The sequence below is a fragment of the Pundamilia nyererei genome, unplaced genomic scaffold (genome assembly GCF_000239375.1).
Source record: "Pundamilia nyererei isolate P.nyererei 1_Seehausen unplaced genomic scaffold, PunNye1.0 scaffold00022, whole genome shotgun sequence".
Taxonomy (NCBI): domain Eukaryota; kingdom Metazoa; phylum Chordata; class Actinopteri; order Cichliformes; family Cichlidae; genus Pundamilia; species Pundamilia nyererei.
This window is the reverse complement of record NW_005187423.1, coordinates 4,674,950-4,681,432: the sequence shown is the minus strand read 5'-3', so window position 1 is coordinate 4,681,432 and position 6,483 is coordinate 4,674,950.

Here is a 6,483-nt window from a genome sequence, read left to right as displayed (position 1 = left end):
TTTGGCCCACTGTGTATCTGAGTTTGACACCCCTGCCTTAGAGGCAGCACACACGCGCGCGCAGGTCGACACACTCCTGTTTTTTTTGTCCCAAAATTAACCTGCTGGACAACCTGAAAGTTTGTGGGATAGAAAAAAGGAGCAACAACCAACTCTGACAGGATGAATCTGTGTCAGTCTGATTCCTCATACTAAGATCAGGGTTCTGATATTATCAACGAGTCTTAATGGCAAGAATTGCACTAACAAGGATAATAAAAATAAATAGGTAGATAAAGAAAACCTTTGGGGAGAGCAAGCAAACTGCCATCACCAGCAGGGTGTGCTGAAGCACTACTGCTTAGCTCAGCAAAAAGTTTGGCAGGTAAATGCCACGAGCCACTACTCTAAGCCAAAACGAGCTCTTGCCCTCCCACTCCACATTTTCAACCATTGTACAAAGACAAAAGACAAATGAAATTTTAATGAAATAAAAGTCAGCACAGCAGCACTGGCTGACACTTGCATGTGTGTTTTCCAACCAACTCACCTTCACTCAGCTTCATTTCACTTCACAAGTTTCTACTGGTCATCCATGCCTAGGGGTATCTTATAGTTTGTGACTCACTGCACTAATCGGTGTGTTTAAGTGTGCAGTTGTTAACCGCAGGTCAAATACATTCTTTCTACATCCATGTTATGCCGATGCGTGTTGATTTGCATAGACATTTGGGTGAAGCTGGTGGGCATGTTGTTGTTTTGGGAGTGCATGTCACAAGACTCGTACTTACCACGAGAACAGTGTTAAAGTTATTTTAAAAAGCCTCCACACTTTACTTAGTGTTTGTGTGTGTGTGCGTGTGTGTTTAGTGCTTATTTGTGGTCTGGTTTTCCCTCTCGAACACCTGCAAATTAACACCAGGGAAGGCATTTAGTGGCATTTTTGGCCTTTCAAGCCACTTACAGTCCATCTGTGTGGTTACTACCCACCAAATCTATTCAGCAAAAACGCTTCCTTCTTAAATAGGCTCCAGCTATTGAAATTAATGCTGTGTTCAGGTATTTGTGTCCCTATTTAAAGCACTTATCGATCAGTGAAACTCTGTGAAAGTACCTCGCCAGCATTCTGACCCAGCGCACTGACCACCACCCCTCCCTGAAGCCACACTCTCTCATATCCAAACACACACATACACCCGCACACAAATATCAAGAGGAACCCTCAAACAAAGCAGCAGCCCCTCGAGACTCCTCCAAGTGCTGTGGTCTGCAGGTATTGGAGCACTAATATTAGCTTTGTTTCTAGATGCAGTAGAATTGAACTGCACCAGGTTTGCTGCACACTACTCTGACTTCAAAGATATGCATTATCTGAATCAGGCATTTGAGTGATCCACTCTGGTTATAACAGACTGTTTAAGCTATCTTTGTCACTCATAGAGTCCCCAGTTACCTTGAATTAATTCTGCTGTAATCCATAGAAACATATCAAATCCACAGCAACATTTCCTACACTGCCGTTCATCTATATGAAGACAACAGCCACATTTTCATGATATTCATGTCAAAATATTACATTCAGCTTTGATGTGCAACATATTCATCAACCTGATGAAATGCTGCTAAAAACAGAGATTTTGACCCAAAATGTGACTTGAATGAGATTTAAAGCACGACTTATCAAGCTGAAAGAAATCTGTAATGTAAAAAATGTATGCCATAATATGAGCATACAGCTGTTTTTACTTAAATAGATAAAAACAGCTGCATGCTCTGGAAGGCGGACACAGTGGTGGTGGTGGAGCATTTAGCTGAAGAAGCAGATGTTTCCCTCAGGAACATGTTAAGTATGTTATGTATATTTAGCAGGTTTCCAAGAACATAAATAATACATGTACACTACAAACGCCCCTAAATCAACGCATACAGCCCTAAATGAGATCTTAAATCTGAAGAAATTGATCATTGCATGAGAATCTTATTTCTGATGACCTGGTGTATCTCTTTGTTTACTGCTACAGCAGTATAAGTAACACAACATGTAGTGGTACACTGTGACGCCATGTTACTGTAAGCATTGTTCAAGTAAATATCATGTATATTCAGGTAAGCTTTTGTTGCGATGCAACCTACTGAGAACCTGTACTTAGTACTCATAGCTGGTGGATATATCATACAAACAACACAACTCTCTTTTCCTCCTTTTGCTACCATTTATTCTATTTGCATTTATTTTTGTTGGTGTTTTTTTCCACTTGATGCAGGATCAGCAGATCATTTCATTCAAATTTCTGACTTTTCTTCATAATTTAGTTTCTGTCCTTTTTTGGTTAAAATATTTTTTCAAATGGCTCATTTGTGACGTAGCACAGTGCTTTGTAACGGAAAGCATGGCTAAACATCGGTCAGTCATTCATCCAAAATAAACTGCTTGACTGGACTTTAAGGCCAAAGACTTCAAGGGTCAAGTTTTTAACCACAATAACAAGTTTTTAACAAGCCTGGGTAGTTGACTTTGTGGTAGGACTTGACTTAAGCGGTCAAAGAAGTGCAGGAGACTGATGCTTTGCAGTGTAGCAACTGATTTATTCACCAGTTTGTGACCCAAACAATATTTACAAAGAAACAAATAAGAAACTCAACTCCAAATTAACTCAGTTCAAATAAACATAACTGAACTTAAATCAACGGAAACTAAGGTCAGCCTGCACAGAGCTACACTGACCTAAACCTTTCTCTTCGAACACCTGAGTTTTTCTGCTTAAATAGTCCACTTAACCAAACAATTTCTCCTCTGGACTATTCCATTCAGTAGGTAAGATGAACATGATTATATTCAAACCTCTACTGCCACTCTTTACTAGCAACATAAACTCTATGGTGTAATCAATACATAGTACAACAATAAATCTATTTTTCCATAAACCCTCTAAAATCAACTTTATTAAATTACAAGAATTCTTCCCCTTCTGCACCTGGTCTCATCCTGTGACCTCAGATGAACCCAGAAGCTATAAAGCAGGAAGTAAAACTACATTTCCTCCTTTTGTTTCTGGAAGACAGGTAGGTAAGGTAAGTTCTAAACAATACCAATTAACAGTTGAAATAAAGAACATGTTAACTTAACAAACTCGTAGGAATTGATTTAAACCAAGATGTTATATTATATAATCTGTAAAAGTGCAAAACATAAACAAACCCGGGATAGTAGATGTTTGCCTGTTGCAGACTACATATGAAATATGGTTTAATCAGAACAAGAATGTTGACTTAGAATATGGACAAATGGTCTTCTCACCCACTTTGTCACAGACTCCATAAAACTAGTATTTTTCAACACTGGTAACCTACGTGATTACAAAGACATTTCCTGTATACATTTTTTGCCCACTAATCCTTCATTTATTACATCTGTAACTTTGTTCATCCCCTGCTGTCCTCTAGTTGTTTTTCGCTGTTTTTTGTTGAAGGCCTCATAATTCAATATCCTATTTTTTAAAAATGTTTAAAATAATTACATCTCTGTATTTATAAATAGATGTAATAATTTATTTACTGCACTTTGGTCAGTGAAATCTGTGTGTAAAAATGTGTTTATAATATGTGCCTTATAAATAAATGTTTACTATCTTACTTGCCTACTTATTTAGTTACTTTTTTGTACGAGTTTATCCCCACAAACTGCATTGTGGGAGCAAGAACCCCCAAAGAGCAAGTGATGCTGACCGCCTTTGATCGAGCCGGAGAAACTTCACCTTTCTGTATCTTTCTTTATCCTCAGGGCTTACAAAGCTATGACCGCTAGTTAGCTAATAAACTAAAGTCAACTATATAGAGTGAACTACCTAGTCACATTAGGCAAGGTGTGAAAACAGGTGTAGGTTTTAGTGGACTTTAGATAGTTATATTAGTCCCGGTGTTAGATTCAGACCTTAGAGTCTTTACCAGACAGTGTGCTTGCTTTCTTAGGCATATCAAAACTGTTATATAAAAATAATTACCTACTCTTTTATAAAATAAAAGATAAACGAGAGTCCTTGGTTTCTTAACAGACACCACTGAGACGATAACCTCTACTACAGCATGAACATCATACTCTTGCCCGACCTCTGTAATTTTCACTGAAGTAAATTAGTGAAAGATACGTTTTGGATAGCGAATAAAAGAGGGGGACAGGTTAGAGGGGAACAGGCAGAGGCGGAAAATGAAGACAAAGCTAAAACGATAACAATACCTTAGGTAAGAAAAAAGAAAATATTATGTGTTCTCCTAGGTCTGCTGACTGTGGAAGTGTCCTAAGAGGTTTATGAAATTCCTCAAGAGGAAGCAAAGAGGTGGCCAGAGACATCCATCACCTTTTGGCTAAAAGACAGTCTGCTGACACCACAACAGAGCCCAGCAGAGGATGATGATAATGCCTGGATATTGCTCGGTAGCTTCAAAAACACGTCGAGGCAGTTTAATTTCCTCATAACTTTTACTGCTGAAAAAGAAAAACAAAGCATACAAAAAAAAAATCTCGAAACAATGTGAAACTTGAGATTTTTATTTTTAAGTTCAGCAGCAAAAGGAATGAAGGCGCCCATGTATGCTCTCTGTCCGTGTTACTGGAAAGTGCATATATATGCAGCACTCACATACAAGACACACATGGCAGCTACTATGTGAAGTGGCTCCTTATGTAAACAGAGTGAGCGGAGGGAAGACGAGGTGTGGAGAGGAAATCCTCTGCATAAATGCCAAGCTGTGCGTGCCATTCGCTCTCCCTTGTTCTTATTTCCTCTTTTCTGCACCTCTCATGGCTCTGATTCTGCTCCTTCATCTCTCCTCCGCTACCTCTCGTGCGGGTGTGCGTGTGCCAGTTTGCAGCTCACGTTCACAATCCTGGAAAGATGACACAGACCTGCTTTTTGTCTTTGTGCCACCAGAATTTGCCGACACGGGAGAAGAAGAATGAAAGCAGGATGCACACTGGTGTCAAAAGATGGCCGCAGCTGCAAGGAGGTAGAGACGGGAAAAACATATGCAGGAAAACGAGGAAGGGAAGATCTCCCAGTAAATGCCTTACTGTAAAAGGGTCAAAGGGGCTGTTGAACCTTTACACTCTTACATACAGTGTCTTAGATTCTTCCTTAGCTGTGTCCTGTAGAGTTCATGGATATGTTATTTTTTGATCTCAAATCATTTGCTGGTACTGAAATGTATTTAGAGCCTAGTGATGATATATTTATCAATGAGAATATAAAAGTGACATCTCCTATTGGTTTTGGACTTTGAACTGTTTTTTAGAAGCAGAAGTTACCACATTTAGATTGAAGGGTGGAGCGCTAAGTTGTGCAGGTACACAGACACACGTATCAGCTCATTTATAAAGGCTGCAGACTAATAAAACACTGGAATTTCACCATAGCCCCATAACCGAAGCCCAACCTTCTCAGAAGGTCTGTACTACACAGCAAGCCAAAAAAGAAATCTGATAATCCATTAAAAATGCCCCAAAAGGCACTGATGACTGACCCACAGGTCCAGTTCAATGATTTAAAGTCGGAGGACAGGTGACTGGCTCCAGGACTATCAGTCATCCCTAACTCAGTTATCCAGATGCAAAAGTTATTAACAGGAAAAACCCTCCTGGAGCATAATGTGTCCCTGATCAGGACACATTATGCTCCACATTTTAATCGACTGGGTTAAGGTTTATTATTTAGTTTTTTGTTTGTTCTTTATCTACAATATGAAATTAAATGAAGAATATCCAGACACAAGATTATTGTCTGAATTTTGTTCAGATTGTGATTTTCTATCATCGTCCTCACCTTATGACACTCACTTGGACTTATTGAACTAATATCTACGTTTTTTGTTTTTTTTTAATTTTAAAAAACAACTTTTGTTTATCCGATAATTTTGTCATTACTGAACAAGGAGGAAGAAAGTTGAGTTGAATGTCGAGTTAGAATTTGGGGAACAGTAACAGACAGCACCACACACCGAGTGAGACCACCTTAACAGACCAGCCACCTTGCTTCTCTGAAAGCTGAAGATGCTGAAAGTGTGTGTGTGTGTGTGTGTGTGTGTGTGTGTGTGTGTGTGTGTACAGTAGCCATTTGCTGACATTGCACTTCTTCTGGAACTTGGTATTGGGTGTGCACTTGTATTACTCGTGTTATGGGGACATAAATCTATTTACGCTGTCATAACGTGGAGGCTCAGCTTTGTTTTGGGGGGCAAAAAAGCAAGTTTTCATAACATGATTTACCAAATTTTAGAAGAATTGATTTAAGGTAATGTAAGACTACACTAGGGTAAAGCTCCAGGAACTTAATATAAGTCAATGCAATGTCCTCAGAGATATGGTAACGCAGCTGTATGATCAACGTGTGTGTGTGTGCTCTGGCCTCTGCTTACTGCAGATATGCTTCTTTTCAGGAAGGCTATAGAAATATGCAGTGTGTGTGTGTGTGTGTGTGTGTGTGTGTGTGTGTGTGTGTGTGTGTGTGTGTG